Source organism: Stegostoma tigrinum, chromosome 42 (genome assembly GCF_030684315.1).
Source record: "Stegostoma tigrinum isolate sSteTig4 chromosome 42, sSteTig4.hap1, whole genome shotgun sequence".
Lineage (NCBI taxonomy): Eukaryota > Metazoa > Chordata > Chondrichthyes > Orectolobiformes > Stegostomatidae > Stegostoma > Stegostoma tigrinum.
The window spans coordinates 15,185,814-15,209,426 of record NC_081395.1 but is presented as its reverse complement, the minus strand read 5'-3'; the positions used below and the strand labels follow the sequence as shown (position 1 = coordinate 15,209,426).

Genomic DNA, 23,613 nt, shown 5'->3' with positions numbered 1-23,613 from the left:
ATGTGACTTTTGTTTTATGACTCTCTCTGTTACTTAGAATCATAGAATCATGGAGATTTACAGCTCAGAATCAGACCCTTCGGTCCAACTTGTCCATGCCAATCAGATATCAGATTTCCTAAATAAATCTAGTCCTATTTGCCAAAATTTGGGCCATATCCTTCCTAAACACTTCCAATTAATATACCCACCCACATGCCTTTTAAATGTTGTAATTGTACCAGCTTCCACAACCTTCTCTGGCAACTCATTCCATACACCCACCACCTCTTTAGGACCCTTTTAAATCTTTCCCCTCACACCTTAAACCTACGCCTTCACCTTTTGGACTCCCCCACCCCAGGAAAATGACCTTATCTTTTCTTGTGGTTTGTTTTTGCAGCTTCATTCCACACGCCTTCTCTTTCTGTTTGGTTAACCCTGATCATGCTTAAAGCAGGAGGCTAATCCCAAAACATGTTCAAAAGCCTCTATGTAACTTTTTTAGGGGAGGAGCCATTGGAGGTATTGGAAGTTTTGGCATGTTTAAAATTGGACAGATCCCCATGTCCAGATGAGTTGTATCTCAGGTTGCAGTTGGCAATGTGTAAGGAAATTACAGTGGCACTGTCTTAAATGTTTAATCTCTCTCTGGCCATAGGAGAGGTGCCAGAGGACTGGAGGACAGTTAACATGCTTCTACTTTACATGAAGGATGCTAGAGAAAGACATGCGAACTATGGACCAGTGAGTCTCACATCAATGGCAGGGAAACTCCTGGAGAAAGTTCTGTAAAAGAGAATGATCTCCACTTAGAGAGACATGGTTTGATCAGAGAATCAGAATGACTCTGTCAGGAGGAGGTCATACCTAACTAATCTGTTTGAATTTCTCTAGAAGGCAATCAGATGTGTAGGTGAAGGTATTCCAGGTGATGTACTTTTTGGGATGGCACGATGACTCAGGGGTTAGCATGGCTGCCCCACAGTGCCAGGGACCTGGGTTCAAATCTACACTCAGGCAACTGTCTGTGTGGAGTTTGCACATTCTCCCCATGTCTGCGTGGGTTTCCCCCAGATACTCCAGTTTCCTCCCACAGTTCAAAGATATGCAGGTTAGGTGGATTGGCCATACTGAATTGCCTTTAGTGTTCAGGAGTGTTCAGGGATTGAAGCTTAGATGGGTTATCGGGGGATGGATCTGGGTGGAGTGCTCCAAGGGTCAGTGTGGACTTGTTGGGCCAAAGGGCCTGTTCCCACACTGTAGGGATTCTATTCTATATGGATATCAGCAAAGTATTTTCACAAAAGTCCCATATGTGAAACTGATAAAGAAGGTAAAAACAGATAGTAACTTGTGAAGTTGAATTCAAAAATAGCTTTGTGAAAGGAGACAGAGGGTAGAGGTAGACATGTGCTCACTTGGCTGGATGCCATTGTGCAGTGATGTATCACAGTGATAAGGGTGCTGTTCCTTATTGTCCATGATATATATATATATATATATATATATATATATATATAAAACGTAAATGACAATGTGGTGGGGGAAATGGCAGGTGGTAGGGATGGAATGAATAAGAAAGTCTACTGGAGGCACTAAAATTGCCTGGTGGTCATAATGAAGAGGTTACGGGATGACAGAAACAGATTGTTTAGGTAGGCAGATAGATGCAGATTGGATTTTGGAAGAAGTAACAAGATAAGAAGCACTCATTGAATGGCAGGACAAAAGAAGTTCAGAGGAACAGAAGGATCATTGAGGTGCTTGCCCACAAATTGCTGAAGACAGCATGACAGGTTAATAGTATAGTTAAAAATGCAGAGATATCTTGCCTTTATCAATTGAGGCATAGATTGTAAGAGCTGGGGTGGGGAGCGGGGTGGCGCTATGTTGGAACTGTACAGGACTCTGGTTAGGCTCCAGCGGGAATATTGTGTTCAGTACTAGTCTCTGCATTACCTGAAGGCTGGAGTGTACTGGAGAGGTGCAGAGGAGATTCACTATGATGTAGTCTGGGGATGGAATACTTCAGTTCTGAAGATAGGCTGGATAAGCTTGGTCATTTTCTTTGGACCAGAGTAGGTTGATGGGACCTGATAGAGGTTTAGGGGATTATGGCAGCATGGACAGGGTGAAAAGAAAACAACTGTCCTCTTTATTTGGAGGGTCATTAACAGGGGAGCATAATTTCATGCTGAATGGCAGAAGGATCAGAGGGGATTGAAGAAAAAACTTTTTCACCCAAACAAGGTGGGTGTCTGGAATGCACTGCTGAGAGGATAGTTGAGACAGGAAGCCTCAAAACCTTTAAAAATTACTTGGTGAGCCCTTGAAATGTCACAACATTCAGGGTTACGGGCCTGGTGAGGGGATGCAGGATTAGTGTAGCTTTAGTAGCTTTGACAGTCAAGGTTTGATGGGCCAAAGGCTCCTTTTGTACTTTACTATGCTATGAAATAGAAATAACCACTTAGACACAAATGCTAACTTTTCCACGCTGAGTGCTTTGAGTGGCTGGAACATGTTCAAACTATAACTTCAGAGCTGATGTTTATGTAATAAACTAATTAATGTGTATTCCCAAAGCATTGTATTTGAAAATATAGACCAGCAAAAGCTTTATCTCCAAGCCTAAGCAAGTCTCAGAATAACCATTTACACTTCTGAAACAAAAAATTCATTTCACATCATACCACAATGCATTTGACATACTTTCTTCTTAAAGCTGAGATTGGAGCTACCATATTAGAGAAATACACTAACTGAAACCTTTTCTTACTGGTGTACCATGTCCTCTCTAAACATATTCCACCACCACTGCATTTTCAAAGTGAGCGCTGTCCATTAACAACAGATGAACAATCCATTCATTTCATGGATCGATACACTAAATAACTTCCAGTCAGAGCTAAGGACATTTGAAAATGTAACAACTGCAGGATTTTGTTTTTCTTGAACTGCAATATACAACTCAGTTATTGCTCCTTTTACCATGACTCCTCAGGATGTTATTACTGTGCCAGTCACACAATTTAGGTAGATGAAGTGACTATGTACTATTTACACAACAAAGAACAAAGTAAGGTACAGCACAGATACAGGACTTTTGGCTCACCAAGTCTCCTCCAACATATGACATGAGACTTTCTAACCGAAAAATCTTTTTGCTTCTATGTGGTCTGTATCCCTCCCTTACCTCTCTATCCATGTATCTATTAAGATGCCTCTTAAACCATTCTACCACTTCATCTGACAGTGCATCCCAGGCACTATCACACTCTGTGTAATCAAAATTGTTTCTCACATCTCCTTTTCTTTTCCTCCTTTTAACTTAAACCTGTGTCTCCTTGTCACTGACATTTCTTCCATGGGTAACAAAAAATGAAAGACTCTGACTACCCATTCTAATCCATGTCTCTCGCAGTTTTGCAAACTTCTATCAGGTTAACCCTCACCTTCTGATGTTCAAGTGAAAACAAGTTAAGTTATCCAATCTTTCCTGACAATGAGGCAACATCTTGGTCAACTTTTTCTGTACCCTGTCCAAAGCCTCCAAATCTTTCTTGGAGTCTATCTGTTTGTCTGTCTGTCTATCTATCTATCTACAATGTCATGTTGATTGAACAGATTCTCCAGATAATGTGTGTGACAAACAGGTTTCTGAGATGCTAGGTAAATTTCATTTCCAGTGATTTGGGAACAGCTCACCAACAAGAACAATAAAATTGGATATTGTCTTGCTACTGTATTAGTATCAATAGGCCCAATTGGCCAGGCAAAGTGTTTCTAAGCCGTCAGTGATGAGGAATCAGATCTTAGGCATACCATCTGGAAGCCCCAGATGCTTCTTGTAAATAGCATTGGCTATTTATCCCCTTCACAAAGTGCCAGCTGGATTTCTTCCAAATTCCTTGTCGAATAGAACAGTGTGAATTAGAGGACAAATATGAGATTTAAACTATTAAATGTTGACCTTACTTTCCGTCTTTTAAATGTCACTTAACACTTTGTTTAAAAAACAAGACAACACGTTTTACAAATATTTTTGGTAAATTGAAAGTTAATGACAGATTAACTGGGATCACAAACAAATAAATTGATCCTTGTGGCAATTAAATATCTCGTGATAACACCCAATATCTATTCAGCACTGTACGAAGTTCTGAAAAAAAAATGATTGTCTATAAGTGGGAAATGTAAGGTAAATAAGATATGGAACTTTCTTGAACTGACTGCACTTGAATAATCTCAAGAGTTGTGAACCACATTCAGCAAAGGACTTTTCAAGAATTGACAACAGCTTCACCCCATGAGCTTAATTATTTTCGAAATAATCATGTCAAAGACATTGTTATACACCTGTAGAGCTAGAGAACCAGAGAACTAGTAGCCCAGCAGCAGGGACATTACCACTCTGCCACTTCAGTCTCACAACCCTGTGAGTTTAATACGAGCTTTATTTCCTAATAAATCTTTCAACAGTCTGCAGCCATTTCATAGAGAAATTAAAAGATCATGATATCTTTGCATGAAAGATATAATATTTTTTCTTCTGATATTCTGTGGTATGGCCTTAAAGTTGGATGAACCATGTCCTTGATGTCAGAATAAGTTTTATATTCTGTTGCTGGAAAAGACGAATCGTAATGTTTTGGATGTTGAGTGATATTTTTGCAGATCTCCACACCTATTGTCATTCACAGACACTGGCATTTCAAACTGGACATGTCTCTCTAAGGGTCTTGGCCCGAGACATCAGCTTTTGTGCTCCTGAGATGCTGCTTGGCCTGCAGTGTTCATGCAGCTCCACACTGTGTTATCTTGGATTCTCCAGCATCTGTAGTTCCCATTATCTCTGGACATGAGGTTTGCCTTTTTTTGTCAACTCGTCCCTAATTATAAGAAAAGACGACTTTTACAGTTAATGGTCAAAGGTCAGTATTGTACTTGCTGGAACAGGTAGGGAAATGCAAGGAGATTCAGAGAAAGAGTGAAAGGGTGTTCTATGACGTGAAATGTTTCTAATCATCTGCAGGCCTTACTCAAAACTCAATGAATTGTGCAGTAACATCCATTAACAGGGTGAATTGAACCTGTTTTGTTTAATTTAGTTCTGTCAGTTTTTTCTAATTCCAAAATAGGGGTGAGCTTATTTACATGTATTGTCATAGAGGTCAACAGCACAGAAAAGACCCTTTAGCCCATTGAGTCTGCACCAGTCAAATGCAAACACTATTCTAATCATACGTTCCAGCAGTTGGTCTGTAGCCCTGTATGGCTCGCATTTCAAGTGTATATCTAAATTCTTCTTACATGCATGAAGGATTATGCTTCTGCCAAACTTACATGCAATCTCCTTCCCGTTGCCTTAAATCTATGCCCCTGGTAATTTATCATTCCGCAAAGAGGAAAATTTCTTTCCTGTCTAGCCTATCTATGCCACTCATAATTTTATGCATCTAAATCATGTCATGCCTCACTCTCCTTTTCTTCAAGGAAAACAACGCCAGTTAATCAATCTCCCTTCATAACTAAATATTTCCAGCTCACTAACATCCTGGTATACCTCTGCCATGCAGTCATGCCCATCCGAGAAAGTGGATTTCAGATCTGTGCACAATACTCTAGCTGTGGCTTAACCAATGTTTGGTACCATTCCAGCATAACCTCCTAACTGGAAAGCTTGGAAGGCAAAGATGGTGAGATAAGGAGTGATAAGTTATTGCAGTGATTTTAAACATTGTAAATTCACGTTTTGAAGAAATAAAGGAATTTAAATGGCCGTCTACAATGCAATTATTATTTATGAAGACAATGACAACTGTCCTTTGCTAAATAGTTATATGTTGCATTTATACTGTGCCAAATGTGTATTTCTAGATAGCAACAAAGTTCTACTTTAAATAATTGCAATTAGGTGAAATGGAATGTGAAATTTAAATGTAACTACCACCTGCATCAGGGAATTATAGGCGGCTCTTACAAACTCGCCCCTTCCTGCCGACTATTTAAACATCACTCATCGGAACTACATTACAACAGCCTAGGAGCTCTTTGTTCAGTTAATTGTTGGAAGAACACTTTCCCTCCAAATGATAAGAAGGATGAGGCCAACCGTTTTAATCGGTCTGCTACTGACTTTCTTATCCCGTAAGTAATTTTTATTTTCCAGGTTCTCACTGTTAACGCAGTGCTAATTAAGTAATGGTTGGCTCCAGAATGTTACAGAGTCAGGATTCGTTTCAGCTAGATTAACCTTCCGTTTTCTTGAAAACTTTATTTTCCAGCTGCTCAGTCAGAATTCGTGCTGATTCAGCCAGCGGCGGAGACCGCGAATGTTGGCGGCTCCCTGACTCTTCGGTGTGAAACAAGTGGTTTTGACCTGGACAACACGTACATGAACTGGTTCCGACAGATGCCTGGGCAGACACTGGAGATTTTGGTTTCCTACTATAGTACAATTTTGAACTCGTACGCTCCGCAGGCTCAGAATCAATTTACTGCATCCAAAGATATTTCAATCATTTTTTTCTTGGAGATGGAAAATCTCAGGACGGAAGACTCCGCCATCTACTACTGTGCAAGACACAAACTCTTGGGAGTGCGCCAGCGGCTGCTGGGGACCAGGAACCATGGTGACAGTGAATGAAGGTTAGAAATATGCCCTACCGCAGTGCCGATGGTGGTGGGTTTTTTAAAATTTTATCCTTGTTTTAAATTTTAATTATTCGTCTTTTCATGAATTGTGAGTTTGTTGGATTTGGTTGAGATTCTTTGCAATATTACAAATAATTCTTCTGCCAGGGAGTTGTAGAATGCACAACTGAGATTTAATATCAATTGTTCTTTCTGCCTGAAAGACCTGAGCCCTACATATCAATACATATAATTTACAGCACATGCATCCCATTGCGAGTCCTACTGGCAATCCTGATTCGGTTATCAGCGTAATTTTGTATGCATTCATTATTCAGCTACAGCTCGAATATTGTGCACAGTTCTGGGATCGCAGGATTCATCTAACTTTAGACACTGTGTGTATTTTGCTAACATCGGCTGGTTTGGCCGGGTCAATAGTGTGCTTTCTGTGAATAGACTAAGGGATATGCTGTTTAATATGTTGCTCCAATCTCTGGGACATGTCGCATTCATACCTAGCATCATACACTGAAATTCATTTTCAAAATTACTCATTTATCTGATAGGCTGGACATATTTTTGATGGCAACATCCTGGAGTGAGGATATCCTGAAAAGGATAGGCGAACAGCCAGATGTCGTGGTCCATATTGGTGGTAACGGCATTGACAGAGAGTGCGATGAAGTCCTGCAAAGGTAATTAGCGAGTTAGGTTGAGGTTGAAAAGCAGGACCTCTGTGGTTGTAATTTCAGTACTAATGGCTGTGCCACGTGCTGGTGGGGCTGGAAATAAAACGGTAACACAGTTGAATATGTGACGAAAGAGCTGGTGTAGGAGGGAGGGCTTTGTATCTGGATCATTAGGATCTTCTCAAGGGCAGGAGGGACCTGCATATGAAGGATCAGTTGCAGCTAAATTGGAGAATCCTCCTAGATCCTTCAGGGAGAATTGCTAGTGCCACCCAGGAAGGAGTGGGAACCAGAGCAGGAAGTCAGCGAGCGATTGAAGAGAAGGGTGATGTTCAGCAAAGTTTAATAGGAACAATATTGGAATCGCTTCTGGGGCATGTGGGACCTGTACAAAAAGATAAAACCTAAACTGAAGAGGCCCAAATATACTTGTGGGGAAGTTTGCTAGTGCTCGCAGGAGTGTTTGAACTGATAGGGCAGGGTTTGGGAAAGACAGCAGTAGGCCACATGTGTGCGAAAAGATTGACGTTTCAAGTAAGTTAACAGGAAGAACAGGCAGGGCCCGGTTAATGAACACACTGGTGATCTGAAGTGTATTTATTTTACTGCAAGTTCTGTAATATATAAGGCAAATGAGCTTCGAGATTAGATTAGTGCATGGAACTGCAATTTTGTAGACATTGCAGAAACTTGATTAAATAGAACTTGAAGAATAGAACTAGCATCTTGACATTCCATGGTTTAGATGTACCAGGCGAGATAGAGAAGTGCGCAAAAGGGAGAAAAGGGTTGCATTACTGATTAAAAATAATATCACAGTTGGAATAAGAGAGAACATCTTGGAAGGCTCATCCAGTGAGGCCATATGATTGAACTGAGGAGTAAGAAAGGAACAGTTAGAATGATGCAGTCGTACTACAGGCCTCCCGACAGTCAGTGGGAGACAGAGAAACAGATATACAAGCAGGTTATGGACAGACATAAAATCAATGGCATTGTTGTAATGGGTTAGTTTATCTTCCCAAATATCAACTGAGACTCCTTTAGATAGAGCAGAATTTGTTAGGTACATCCAGGAAGGTTTCTTGAAGCAACATACAGATCATCTCAGTGGGGAGGGGGTGGTACCAGACGACGTATTGAGAATGAGCCTGGCTAGTTGGTCGAAGTTTCAGTGGCAGAGTATTTTGCGAACTGTGAACAGCCATTAACAAGGTGCCTTAAGGCAGGCAGATGCAAAAGATGAATTCAAGTGGGATCATCTGACAAGATGGTTACAATACTGACTTTGTTACAGAAGATGGAGACCAGCAATGGAAGAGGCTTTTTTCTGACTGGAGATCTGTGCCCGTTGCTTTTCCACTGGTGCTCCTGTTTGTAATATACATAAATGATTTAGAGGAAAATATCGGTGGCCTGGTTAATGTGTTTGCAGGTGACACAAATATTGGGGTGGCTGCGGATAGTGAGGATAATTGTCAGAGGATACAGAAGTATATAGATACATGGGAGACTCAGTTGGAGAACAAACAGATGGAATTTAATCTGAACAAATGTGAGATGATGCATTTTGGAAAATCTAATATCGGAACGGCAGTAGACAGTAAACGTCAGACCTGTTAGTAGCATCAGCTTGCAGAATGATCTAGACGTTCATTTCAAATCCACAACTCCCTGAAAGTGCCAACACAAGTGGATAAAGTGGTCAATAAATCATCTAGAATGCTTGCCGTGGGCCAAAGAGTATAAAAATTGACTAGTAATGTTGCAGCTGTATTGAATTTTAGTCAGGCCACATTTGAAATATTACCCACAGTCCTGTTCACCACACTGCAAGAAGGATTTAGAGGTTTTGGAGAGGGTAAAGCACAGTTTACCACGATGTTATCTGGTTTGAAGGGTTTAACTAGAATCGGATTTTATTGTCACATGTACCCAAATATAGGAATATGAGTACAGTCAAAAGTGTACAACGTCACAATTCTGTGACCCAACTTGGTTTCAAAAGCAAAATTTAAAGAAAACAACAGGTGAAATAAAAGAAACTGAACTGAAAGCAAAGAAAAAGCACCCAGTTCCTAATATCCCATCTCAAAAAAGGTGAATGGACGTTCAGCCAGCTTGCGAGTCTCACATCGGTCACCAGGGGCGTTGCAACTTTATTGCCGCTGACTCCTGCCATTGGGAGGTTGCTCATGCTGCATGCACGACTTGCTGTCGTTGCTGTGCTGATGTCTACGACTCTGCCACAAAAGGCTTAAAAGGGGATAAAAGAGAAAGAAAGGAAGGAAAAAGAGAAAAAAGAAAAATAAAGAGTAAAAGGAGAAAAGCACAGGAGCCCATATGCAGCCCTGCTACTCCTCTGCTACTTTGGGTGATTGAGGAAAGGTTGAGGAGACTAAGAGATGGAGCTACGAGGAAAGATGGGAAATCTTGATTAGTTTCCACTTGAACGTCAAATGATGAGGGGAAACCTGCTAAAAATAAAATTTTGAGATATCCCCAGATGGAATGGATAGGCACAGTCTTTTTTCCTACTAGATGATAGGTTTATGGTAAAATAGTAAGTGTAAAGGAGATGTAATATTACACAGATTGTGGTAAGTGGCTGGAATGCGCCGCCAAAGGAGACAATAGAGGCGGTTACAATCGCAACATTAAAGAAGCATGTTGACAAATATATGAAAAAGTTAGGGAATAGAGCGATATGGACCACGTAAAAGGAAATGTTTTTTAATTTAGAAAGACATCATGTATTGGCGCAGTCATGGTTGCCTGAAGGGCCTGTTCCTGTGTTGTACTGTTCTTTGTTCTTTGAATGTAAATCTGTAAGTTTTAAGTCAGTCATGATAAAGTTCAGACCAGACCTCATATGGAAGTTCCAAATTGGAGGAAAGCTAATTGCATCAACATTAGGCAGGAACTGGAGAAATTAGACTGGTGCAGTTGTTTGAGGGCCATTGATCAGACTTCAAAAGCTACGTGTTCCTTTGAGGATTAAGGAAAAAGGATGGCAAGATTTGGAAATCCTGTTTCAAGAGTGAAGGAGAAAAAGGAAGAATGCGTGAGATTTGGGAAACTGAAGTCAGACGGAGTCCTTGTGGAATAGAGAGGAAGCAGGAAAGAAAAATAAGCAGCCATTAAATGTCCTTAGTAAGTCAGATTAAGGAGAATCCAAAGCATGTATTTGCAGTAAGACGTAGCTAGTAAAATAGTAGGTCCACTCATGGACAACAGATGAAATTTATGTGTGAAGCTAGAGGAGGTGGTGAGGTCCTTAATGAACACTTCACATCTGTATTAATCAAAGAGAAGGATACATAAGATGAGGTTGGGGTATATTGATATTCTTGGGCATGTTGATATGACAAAGGAGGTGTTGTTGTGGCTCTTGAAAGCATTAAGTAGGTAAGTCTTCAGAGACTGGTGGCATATATCCAAGGATACTGAAGGAGGCAAGGATGGATATTGCTGGGGTCTTGACAGAGTTCTTCATTTCCTCTCAAAGGGCAGGCAAGGTTGCAGAGGACTGGAGAATAGTGAATTTTGTTCCTGTGTTTAAGAAAGGGAACAGCGATAACCCAGGAAATGATAGACCATTGAGTCTTGCATCAATAGTGGGGAAATTATTAGAGAAGTCTTTTGTGGAAAATTACTTACTTGCATTCGGTAAAGAATGAACTTACTAGGAATTGTTAGCATGGTTTTGTGCGGAGGAGATCTTGTTGCTCAAATTTGGTTGAGTTTCTAATGAAAGCGACAAAGATGACTGATGAGGCCAGGGCAGTGAATATTGTCTACATGGATGTTACAAGAGCTGTTAACCAGGACCCTTATCAAAGGCTGTCCAGAAGATTGGGTCACATGTAATCCACAGTGAGTTGGTAAGTTGGATACACAATTGCCTTAGTTATAGAAGACAGGATGTGGCTGTGGAATGGAATTTTTCTGACTGGATGTCTGTAACTGGTGATTTTTCAAAGGATCAAGTGCAGGGACCTCTATTGTTTGTTATATGTGTGTATATAAATGATTTGGATGAAATGTAGGTGGTCTGATTAGTAATATTGCAGATGACACAAAATTTGCTGGAGTTATGGATAGTGAGAAACATTGTTACAAGGTACAGCAGGATATAGATCAGTTGGGAATTTGGCTGGAGAAGTAGCAGCTGGATTTTAATCAAGACAAGTATGAGATGATGCACTTTGGGAGGTCAAATACAGGAGAGAAGTATTGTGTAAATGGCAGGACTATTGGAAATATTGATATGCAGGGAATTTGGAATGCAAGTCCATAGTTCCATGAAAGTGATCACATCAGTGTATAAAGTGGTAGAGAAGCATATCGTGTGCCTGCTTTAATCGGTTGGGGCATTGAGTATAAAAGTTGGTAAGTCATGTTGCAGCTGTACAAAACTTTAGCTGTACGAAACTTTACGCACTTTGATTGTTGTGCATGGTTCTGTTCGCCACACTATAGAAAAGATGTGGGGCTTTTGGAGAGGGTGTGCAAGATGTTTACTAGGATATTGCCTAGAATGGAGTGTATTAATTATGAGTATAGTTTGGAGAAACTTGAATGAAATTCATTAGAGCATCAGAAGCTGAGAGGATGACCTGATGAAAGCATATAAGATTACGAGAAGCATCACTGGATGGATAGTCCGAACATTTTTCCCAGGTGGAAATGTCAGATATTGGTAGGTGTGGTGAGGGAGGGAGGAAAGTTTGAAGAACATGTGTTATTTTTCCCAGAGAGTGTTAGGTGCTTGGAATACTCTGCCAGGGAAGTGGTAGAATCAGCTACGATAGCCATATTTTCATGAGTCTGACAAGACTCATAGAACATAGAACATAGAACAATACAGCACAGGACAGGCCCTTCGGCCCTCGATGTTGCGCCAGCCTGTGACCTAATCTAAGCCCATCCCCCTACACTATCCCATCAACATGAAAAAGTAGGGAATGGAGAAATACAGACAATGTGCAGGCAGATAGGATTAGTTTAGATTGACATTATGGTTGGCACATGGCTTGTTCTAGTGGTGTTCTGTTCTACACTTCCACACTTTGTGAACTGACCAGCTCTACACAGGCAGAATTTGTATCCATTTGCTGGGCACTTGCATCCCACACACCTTTATTCTGTTCTGATTCACGATGGAAATTTTTGTGCCCATTTGTTGATTGCAAACATTCTGTATTTTTAAGGAGGCAAAACGTATTATTGCATAGTAATTTTAAGTCTTTTGTGAAAGGCTTCTGAAAATATATTCTCCCATGCAGTCTGCTGACATTGCCAGTAGTAGGTGCTCATTTGAAATTGCCAGCAGAAGGGAAGGTGCTTTTGTGGTGCAAAGATTCTGCTCGAATAAAATATCAATTTTTGCTTAGTGAACTCATTTGCAACATGCAAGATGGCTTTAATTGTTTGGATTGCAACAGTTGTGAATCGCAAAGATTTTCTTTCCAGCTCATGTTAGATTAGATTAGATTAGATTCCCTACAATGTGGAAACAGGCCCTTCAGCCCAACAAGTCCAGACCGCCCCTTGAAGCATCCTACCCAGACCCATCCCCCTATAACCCACACACCCCTGAACACTACGAGCAATTTAGCATGGCCAATCCACCTAGCCTGCACATCTTCGGACTGTGGGAGGAAATCGGAGCACCCAGAGGAAACCCACACAGACACGGGGAGAATCTGCAAACTCCACACAGACAGTCGCCAGAGGCAGGAATCGAAACCGGGTCCCCTGGCACTGTGAGGCTGCAGTGCTAACCACTGAGCCACCGTGCCGCCCCATTTGATGTATCACAGATCTGTTCTCCACATCCTGAGGTTTGTGCATGAATCACAAGCAGCTGATCTCTAACTCTGGGCTTAGTAAGATTTCTAACAAAGGTATAGTTTTCAGCATTGCCATTACCAAGAATAGATCAATATTCTAAATTGATGAATTGAGTGTAAATTCTATGAACTGCTATGGTGGAATTTAAGCCAATGCCCAAGTGCACTTGTCTGGCCCCCCGAATTCCAGCTTCTCCTACACCCTATTAATCTTGTACTTGTTGGAGTTTCATGAATACATTGCCATCGGTTATACAAACTCTTAATAGGAGACTTTCATTGTAACATTGATATTAAATTGTACCTTTGACAAAATGGGACAACTATTACATTGGCAACAAAAATCTCTGGTGGTAACTTGTTTAATCGGTTGTTTATTCACAGTGCTAGCCTCTCCTCCTACGCTTTATGCCCTGTTCTCCTCTTGTGAAACTACTCACGTGGATGACACAGTGACCTATGGCTGTTTGGCAATGGATTATAGCCCCAAAATCACTGGCATTACTTGGAAAAAAGATGGAAAACTGATCACCATTGGAGTGAACACTTATGCCTCAGTGAGAAACAAGCAGAGTACTTACACCAAGAGCAGCACATTAACCATGTCTGAAGTGCGAAGCAACAACATTTGCTGCCAGGTTCAATACAATGGATTGGCTAAGATAATCAGAATGACAGGTTTGTGTTGTTGGAACAGGAATTGGGGAAGAAATTGAGGGGAGGGACAAATATTGATAAGTAAACAATATGTATTCCATTTGTTCGAAAGCACTGGCTAATCAAGTCTAGGATTATGTATATTTCAGGGCTTCATGTTATACTTTTTGCTGGACATGCATTTCTTGTCTCTATGTCACGCTTAGCAGAGGGTATACACCTCCAAATTTGAAGAACAATACCAGAGCAGTAGAAAAGTTGCAAATTTTATATGAATGCTATGAGAATTAACATTGTAAGCAAACAAATAACTCCCCTCCCTTTTCTATGCAAAAGGAAATGCTGAGGATGATCTTCAAAATTAAGAAAGACATAGATGTATTCAATCAAAACAGGAGGCCCTGTGTACAGTATGATCACTAAGATACCAGTAGGAAATTCAGAATCAGCTAAATTATTCAAATTGTGAGCAGAGTCTGTAACTTGTCATAGCTGAATCAAGAAGTTTGAAAACACCTAGGACAAGAAACCAGCCAGCTTGATGGGCACCATATCTACAATCGCTCACTCTACCACTGATTCACCTTAGGAACAATATGTGCCAACTAAGATTCACTGAACAAATTCACCAAGACCTTTTCATCTGCATTTTCTAAATTTGTAGACATGACCATATAAAAGATAATACGTTGGAACACTACCTAACAACTTCATCTCCTGGTCACACTTCTTTTGGATTTGGAAACATATTGCCATTCCTTCAATGTCACTGGGGCATAGTCCTGCCCAAATAGATTTCAACTGTTCGATAAGGCAGCTCACAATCGTTTTGGGAGCAAATAGTGATGGGTACTGAGTGCTGGCATAGCCAACAAGCCAATATCCTCTGAATAAATAAAAGATGTATCTAACAGTAAAAGAAAATGAAAATGAAAACAAAATAGTGCAAATATTCAGCAGTTCACATAACATCAATAGAATCAGTAATGCAGTTCTCATTTCAGTTTTGCAACCTTTCATTAGACCTGACACAGACCAGAAAGATTAATTCAATTTTGCTTTTCGCAGATACTGCCCAATCTGCTATTTCCAAAACTTTTGATTTTTTATTTCATATTCCTAGCATCTGAAGTATACTGATCTTCAATTATGTATTTAAGGGGATTCTGGACCAGTAACTAAGAAATGACATGAAATATTTTAATCTACAGCAGGAGAATTTTCATGTAGAGCATTAACTCCATTTGAGATGAATAACATTGTGTCAGGTAAACCCCATTGTTATTCAGCGACAATGGCATGACAATGATGCCAGGACATTTCATGCTATTTCTTGTGCATTGACAATCAACTTGGAGTAGTTGTGAAGTAAATACATCTCTGCTTCAACAATGTAACTGCCCCCCGTCAGGCTTGGATAAAAATGTATGCAAAATGAAATGCATACTTTCAGGTGCAACAGGAGTCAAAATTCACCAGACAGGAGTACAGTTCTGTTTTCTTCTGTTATGATTGCCATAGTGATGAGCATAAGTAGGAGAATTGAGTTCCAAGGTGTGTTCTATACAAGATCATCCATGTTCGAGTGCGGAATTTCCTAACATGCACTGACACTAGTGAACATTTTTCACCTACTATTTTGGAGAGATGGGGAGATAATCTGAAGGCATTATGTCTCAAGACATTTATAGGAAGCAGTTTCTACTCTTCTACTCTACGTAGGAATTATTACTCTTCTTGGTAATGATATGAAGAAATGAAGAAAGGTTGGATAGCCTTGGTTTGTTTTCACTGAATGCAGAAGTTTGAGGGGTGACCTCATAGAAGTTTATAAGATTGTGAATGGCTTGGATGGAGTGGAACGTATGAGGCCTTTTCTCAGGATGGAGGGGTCAATTACTAGGGGACACAGATTCAAGATGGGGTGGAATTTGTTTAAAAGACATGTGAATGGCAGGATTTTCATACCAAAGACAGTGAGTGCTTGGAATGCGCTACCAGAGGAGCTGGTGAAAACAGTCACAGTAGCGCATGCAAGAAGCACCTGGATGAATACATAAATAGGAAGGGAATAGGGATGCGGAACCCGTAAGCAAAGACAGTTTTAATACGAAAGGGCAGAAGGGTCTGTTGTTCTGCTGTATTGCTCTTACTTGATATGGGTCACACCACTCAGGGCTGAGAGAAAGTGGACAATAGCTCAAAAATGATGTCTATTTCTTGACAGAACACGGAGTGGTGATCTAAATCTGAACGTTAAGTTTGGATTGAGTTAGAATCCTTGTTTCATAGGTCCCTCTTGCACCGACACGGCAGTCACAATACTGCAGCTGTCAATAAAACAGGTCTTGCTCGAGGGGACCGTGACCTTAACCTGCGTTGTGTCCTATTCTCCTCATGGAATCAACGTTTCTTGGATTGAAGGAGAGAAACACTTGAAGTCAGCGATTGCTGTCCAACTGGAAGAGGATCCTGATAGCTGAATCAGCAGAATAAACATTTCAACAGAGGCATGGTTGAGTGGACCTGAGTTCTGCTGTGTGGTGATGCATCAGGATCTGCCCAAACAACTACGAGCCTCCATCCATAAGGAGGAAGGTGAGCGGATGGCTGAAAAAAAATACTGGTAACTTTATGTATTTCTGGTGTTCATCAGGTGCCACTATTCTCTTCAGCGCTAGTTTCAATAGGACAATCACGCATTTAGCAACTAAAACGCCTGGAGCCAGAAATTGTGCATTTAATACTAAGCAGTGAGGGAGAAAACAATAGGAGGACATGAAATTATAATGGACGAACGAGGGTTTTAAGGGGCCCTTGTGCAGCATGAGCAACAGCACACACATGTTCGCTGAATATTTAAGTTGTTACATCCGTACGTCTTTTCGCTTCATTACTTAAAAGTTATGAGTGAAGAGAATTGCGGGCAGCTGCTGTAGTCGAAAAGCAGATGGCTCCTAAACTTGAAAATAAAGCCCTAACCAGATATCTGTTATGTTTAAGCACTAGTTTCACTTTTCCGAGAATTTGCCAGCTTATCGGCAGTTATTTTTTTTCGGCAGTTAGTGGTCTTCTGAAACTGTCCGTGTTTGTCCTCCTGCCCCCACCAGAAGAAGAGTCTCACGAGTTCGTCTTTCTCGGCTGCTTAATGAAAGGTTTCTACCCCCGAGAGATTGTGGTCGAGTGGACCACCAATGACAAACCAGTGAATCCCAGAAACTACAGAAACACCGAGGTGATGGCGGAGGACGGCAATAGCTCCTTCTTCATGTACAGCTTGTTATCGATAGCAGCCGAGGAATGCGCCAGCGGTGCTTTTTATTCTTGTGTGGTGGCGCATGAAGCAATTTCACTGAGAGTCATCCACAGGATGGTTAATAAATGCAGCGGTAAATCGAATTTTGCAAATATTTCTCTTACATTTGCGGACGATGTCAATTGTTGTCAAACAGATGTGCTCAATTGCGTTTGTAAGTAATATTACACATCTTAAATAGTATCATCAGCAACAATACCAATAAAAGGCATTTTCTTCCAGTAATGTGTTAAATACACGGTCGCTAAGTGATTCCCCACCCCGCCGTTTTGCTTGGGACGTTCTTTTTTGCCTGAATTATCTATTATATCAGGGTTTAGGTCTGTACAGCCGGCACTCCCATCCCAGGTACATGAGCGTTAAAGAAACGTTGAATGTCTTTCATTTCAAGTTATATAACAATTTTAACGGCTTCCTCCCTCAAAAGCCGAAATCGAAAAAGATCACATTTGAACGCACAATCACAATATATTTCGCATTTTTAAAAATTACACTGGTAGGACTCATGCTCCATTGCCCATCCTGAGATGCTCTTGAAAACAGCTATATTCATGCGCTGCAGTGTGACCCTTTCAGGGAAATATCTTGACGTCGTGAAAGTGAAGGAATGGCGTGTTTTTTCAAGTCAGGTTGATGAGTCGCTTGGAACTTGCAGGTGCAAAACAAAATATTTTAGCGCTCTCGTCCACATGCAACCTCAAATGCACATATTAGCGCGCACACGGACGTGTTAATCTGAAGCAGACAAGGAATGTATCCAGAGGTAGTAGGAACTGCTGATGCTGGAGAATCTGAGATAACAAGGTGTAGAGCTGGATGAACACTGCAGGCCAAGCAGCATCAGAGGAGCGGGAAGGCTGACGTTTCGGGCCTAGTCCCTTCTTCAGAAGATCTTTTTTCTGAAGGTGGGTCTAGGCCCGAAACGTCAGCTTTCCTGCTCCTCTGATGCTGCTTAGCCTGCTGTGTTCATCCAGCTCTGCACCTTCTTATCTAAGGAATGTATCCTTTTTTTTTCTCACAAATACAGGCACACGTAAACCCACGACAGATGTGAAAGCGCATGAAACTGAATCATTCATACGTGTGGAAAAATTCACTCACACAAAAACACGATCACCAAAGAATTTTTTATGAACTGATCCACACATACACAGAGAAGCAAAGGCACGCGATTCCAAAACAAGAGACGAATGATACACAAATATCAAAACTCAATAACAAAGTTTCCAAACCAAGCATCGAAGAGTTTTTGAATGGACACTGTCCGCAAGAGCTGCAGTTTGTCAACATTCACGGTAATGTATATTTTTTGAATTGAATAGTCGCCCGACAAACCACTTTGTCAGAACTTTCCCGGTTCAATGCCCTTGATGATACTGGCCACGTTTCCGTACAAGGAACGTGTGGGGACTCGGATCAAACCTTGGCTATACCAAAGCTAGAGGATTCTATGCAGTTCTGGAATATATTACAGGAGGGGTGTGATGGCAGTGGAGAGGGAAGAGAAGCACCTTATCAGAATGTTGTCTGGTTTCGAGAGTTTAAGTTATGAAGACAGACTGGGTATGGTGGAGGTGTTTTCCCTGGAACAGAGAACATTGAAAGGTGACATAATTGGGATTGATAAAATGACGAGGGAGATCGAAAAAGTTAGACAGAAAGGGACGTTGGCCTTTGGTGGAGGAATCAATGATCAGAGAGCAAAATTGTAAGATGAGGGCCAGGAGGTTTGCAGGTGTTGTGAGGGATTTTTTTTTCCCCAAGAGGGTACTGGTAATCTGCAACTCACTGTCTGTATGGTTGGTACAGGCAGAAAATCTCACAACATTTAAGAACTATTTAGATGTGCGCTTGCGACGCTAATGCTTGCAAGACTAGGGAGAAGAACCAGAAAATTGGCTTGAAATAGGCAGATGCTTATTTTTGACATGTTTAGACACGTTGGGCTTTCTCGGTGCTGCAGACCTCTCTGACTCAAAAATCCTAACAATTGGCAACTCAAATCCATCATCTTAACCAACGCTAACTGATAACTTTTAAATTAAACTTTCAGGTTTATGAGTATAAAATATATTCGTATAATCAATATTTTAAAATTGTAGGCGCGTCAGATGTTTCAAAATATGATCATGCTTGAGATTGAGGTGATACTTTCATACAGAGTCTGCCTGAGAACAAATGAACGAAGTTGGTTATAGAGTTGCATGAGGTACTTTGATAAATTATTAATTCAGTATAACGCTCATCTTTTTTCTTACTCATGGGATTTGGGCGCCTCTGGTCAGATCAATATTCATTGTCCATCCCTAGCTGGTCAGGCGGCAGTTAAGAATCAACCATATTGCCGTGGGTCAGGAGTCACATGCAGGCCAATTCAGGTAAGGATAATAGATTTCCTTCCCTAAAGAACATTAGTGAACAAGACAGGTTTTCTTTTTCCCAACAATCAACAACAGCTTCATGATTATAATTAAACCCTTCATTCCAGAATTTTTTTTGGGTGCATTGAAAGTCGCGTAGTAGAGCAAAGCACCTCAAGAAACGAAATGACATACAAAATGTGAAAAAAAATGAAACGAAGACAAATCCTCAGCCAGTTTAAACGCACACAGACAGGAACACACTCACGTGCACCCTATATATGCATACACACAAGAGCATACACAAAAACACAGACACGCACTTACATTCATGCATCTTCCATCCTTTCGTCCTCTAGACAACTGACCCCCTCCAGTTATCTTGTCATTTTGATTTGTAAGTATAGTATATATATGAAGTTGAAATTTAAATTAGCGAATAAGGGGATGAAGTATTCCACGTCTTTTGACTCAGGCGGTATGAAGATGATGTAGTAGACAGACTTTTGGAATTGGCTATGATAGGTTTCTGAGAATGTATAACTTCATAAAAGATAATCATTCACAAATAAAGAAGGAATAAGTATGTTCAAGCAACGAGAGGAAAAATGGACACTATAATCAAACGGAAATAAATACACTTATAAACACCGGTTCACGTACTTGGATTCATAAATGCACTTAAAACACTAACAGTCATAATGCAAGAGATATATGTACAGCCATGGATTATTGAGGTACAGTGGTATGGTGTCCCTGCCTGTGAAGAATACGGTCTGGGTTCAAGTCTCACTTGTCCCGGGCACGTGTCTGAGCAGGTTAATTGTAAAAATCCAGAAAAATCTACAGTTTAAAACGGTGGGATCCTATTCCAAAGGGTAGCAAATTACATGCAAAAATCAGGGCTCATGTGATGCAGTGTCAGCGAGATTCTGTACTTTTTGAAACAAAAGGCCAGGGTTCAAGTCCTACCTACTTCAGAGGTGCGTCAAAAGAGATTCTCTTTAATATCGTGCACCTGCCTTTGCCCAGTCACTGACATTCGTACTGGAAAGTTAAGAGTATCATGCAATTTAGATGCATCTTTAAATGTTCTTTTTTTCCGGAAACTCAACTGAATAAATAAAACTTGAGACAATATATTTATCAGTCCCTCTAGTGGTAGTAGAAACAAACAAAAGCAATATCTTCTACAGAAACTGATTGAAATCAATGATGGCCAAAGGGCGCATATCACAAATAAAGTATTAAAATGTGAGGTTAGAATACAATATAGCAAAACCTTTAGTCACCGAATAAGCTAAAATGTTAGTTAAAAAGACGTCGTCTGACATGACTGAACTCTCAAATGTCCAATAATCAAAATAATTTAACATCTGGACTGAAGACAAATATATTATATTTTCTGAGTCAGGCACAATGACTTTAGATAAAATAAAATAAAGATACATTCATAAGTGATTAATATAACATGAAAGATACATTGAAAACTAAATTCGAGAACTAATGTATAATAGGAAGAGGAGAAAGGAACAATATCAACAGCAATAATTTTACTAACGATAACAATGATATCACATCCGGATTTTTAAATAATCTGAGCATATGTTTTTCCTCTACATCTTGTAGATAACTCGGACCGCATCCAGTTTGATGACTTTGAAGAGAAGTGCGACAATATCTGGACAACCGCTTCCGCCTTTATTATCTTGTTCTTCCTGAGTATGTCCTACAGCGCAGGTGTCACTCTGCTAAAGGTGAGAAGATCCACTTGTATTCAATGTGACTGAAACCATTTGAAAAAAAATCTTAATTTGTTTCCGGAAACCAAGAAGTCAATTCCTCACGGCTCAAATCTCTGTTTCCACATTTTATCTCCTTTTTACAGGTCAAGTGAGCATTTGATTGACTGGCATCGTTGATTCTCCGCACCTGTTTGTTAAGATTTTTATCTGTGAATCTTAATTTTGTCCTGTGAGTAATTGTCAAAATAGACTTCCATAATAAATGCAAGAAACCTGTACTGCTATTATGCCATAGTATTTGAAATTTGTGAAAGAACTACAATTGAAATGTATCATATATTGTGATTGCTGTTTGCATGTTTCTGGTAGAGATGACTGAAGTTCAGTTGCTTGGTAGTACAGAACCTCAGCATTACTGAAGAAAAACAGTGTTGAGTCTTCCACACAGTAGAAATTGGCGTTTGATTTATAATTTAGTATTCTTGTGAATTTGTTCTGATGAAAAGCTTGTTTTTAAACTAACAATGCATTTTAATCAAACCAGCAATAATACATCCATAAATGAATAATGCATATACTTTTTAAAAATCTCCGGGAGAGCATTTCAAAATCAGCCTATTTCGAAGGGAACACCAATTTCTACTGCATGGAAAGAGGGTTGGCAGTTGGATTCTATTTGATAGACGCACTGCCATGAGGAACGCAGCAGGCAACATTTAACTACCAAATCTTTGTTTGATGTCAAGCAGAGAACGGGTGTCCAGAAGGAGCTTTTTGTTTTGACAAAAATTGAGGCCTTGAGGGTGATCACATGGAGTTTAAGGCACCCAAGAGTGGGCCACACTGCACACCCAGCTGAAAATGCTAACCTGGCTATTCGTAGATTTTTAAAATGCAAATAAGATTGGTTCATGTGAAATCCAATCATGGAGTCACATCTAATTCTCAACACTCTCCGCTGAGAAGCAACGGGCTGTTTAATATGATCATTTGTGCATATATGTGACATGCATCTCTTTTAACCAAGTAAAAATGTGGGGACAGCCATTCTCCAGTGCAACCATCATTGCGTTACTTTAAACTGTCGCAGTCGAACCGAGCGTTTTAAATTTGGACGAACGTTTTGTAGATAATTAGTCCTTGGTGTATTATCCGTTAAAACACTTTGACCACACATGTCCGCGTATCAAACAATTAGTTATCTTCTCCTCATGCAGTTTAAACTTCTGATTCCTCTCAGAGTTGCTGTTCTTGCGTTTCTGTTCTGCTAGACGCAAGGGGAAAAACTTAGCACTTCGCTTTTACAAAGCAATACTCAAACAAAATGTCACGACCCAAGTCAATCATTTCTCATGTTGAGCGCATCTTATTTTATTCTTTTGTTTCATTTAGCATTGCTGACTTGACTAATATCTATTGTTCAAACCTCTTTGAGAAGGTGGCAATGAGCCATCTTCTGGAACCGATGCAGACCTTCTGGTGTAAATGTCGTGAAGGAATTTCCGTGTTTTGAGCCAGAAACATTAAAAGAACAAGCAATACAGTTTCAAGTCAGGATGATGTGCAACTTGGAGGAAAGCTAGCAAGTTCTGGCATTGTCATGTATCTGTTATCCTTGTTCTTCCAGGTGGGAGAGATTGTAAATTCGGAAAGTGCTTTTGTAGGAGATTTGTGGCAACGCATCATCTCCGCTACAGAATAGAATCCCTACTGTGTGGAAATAGTCAATTCAGTCTAAAAGAAAATCCACACTGAACCTCCTCCCACCACGCTGTCCCTGTAACCCTGCATTTCCTGTGGCTAACCTATATACCCTTTAAACGCAATAGGGAATTTGCATGGCCAACCCACCTAACTGGAACATCGGGAGAAAGCCCAGGCACTCAGCAGAAACTCCATGCAGACTTGGGGCGAATTTGCAAACTCCACATATACAGTCACCCAAGAGCGGGATCGAGCCTGGGTCCCTCATGCTGTGAGACAGCAGTGTTAACTCCTGAGCTACTGTCCTGCCTACAATAATTGTACCCATAGACCAACGAGCCATTGCCGCTAGTTTTGAGCTTCTTGAACGTTGCTCAAACTATACACGTCCAAGCAAGTGAAGGGTATTCAACATACTCCTGACTTTTACCTTGCAGATGGTGGACAGTTTTTGAAGAGTTATAAGGTGAGTTACTCACCACAGAATTCCAAGTCTCTGACCTTTCATTGTAACCAGAATGTTTATATGATTGGTCCTGTTCAGGTTGTGGTTAATGTTATTCTTCAAGTTGTTGGAATTGGGGAAATTCGTCGATGATTTTATCAGTGATCTGTGATTTTAAAATTGATATTGATCTGGATTTACATAAAAAGCAGGACAAATCC

At 40.4% G+C, this 23,613-nt stretch overlaps 1 pseudogene; it reads left to right on the top strand.

Annotated features, from left to right (window-relative positions):
• The first annotated feature begins 6,062 nt into the window (after positions 1–6,062).
• LOC125449238 (Ig heavy chain C region-like) lies at positions 6,063–22,945 on the top strand (annotated as a pseudogene).
• The last annotated feature ends 668 nt before the right edge of the window (positions 22,946–23,613 follow it).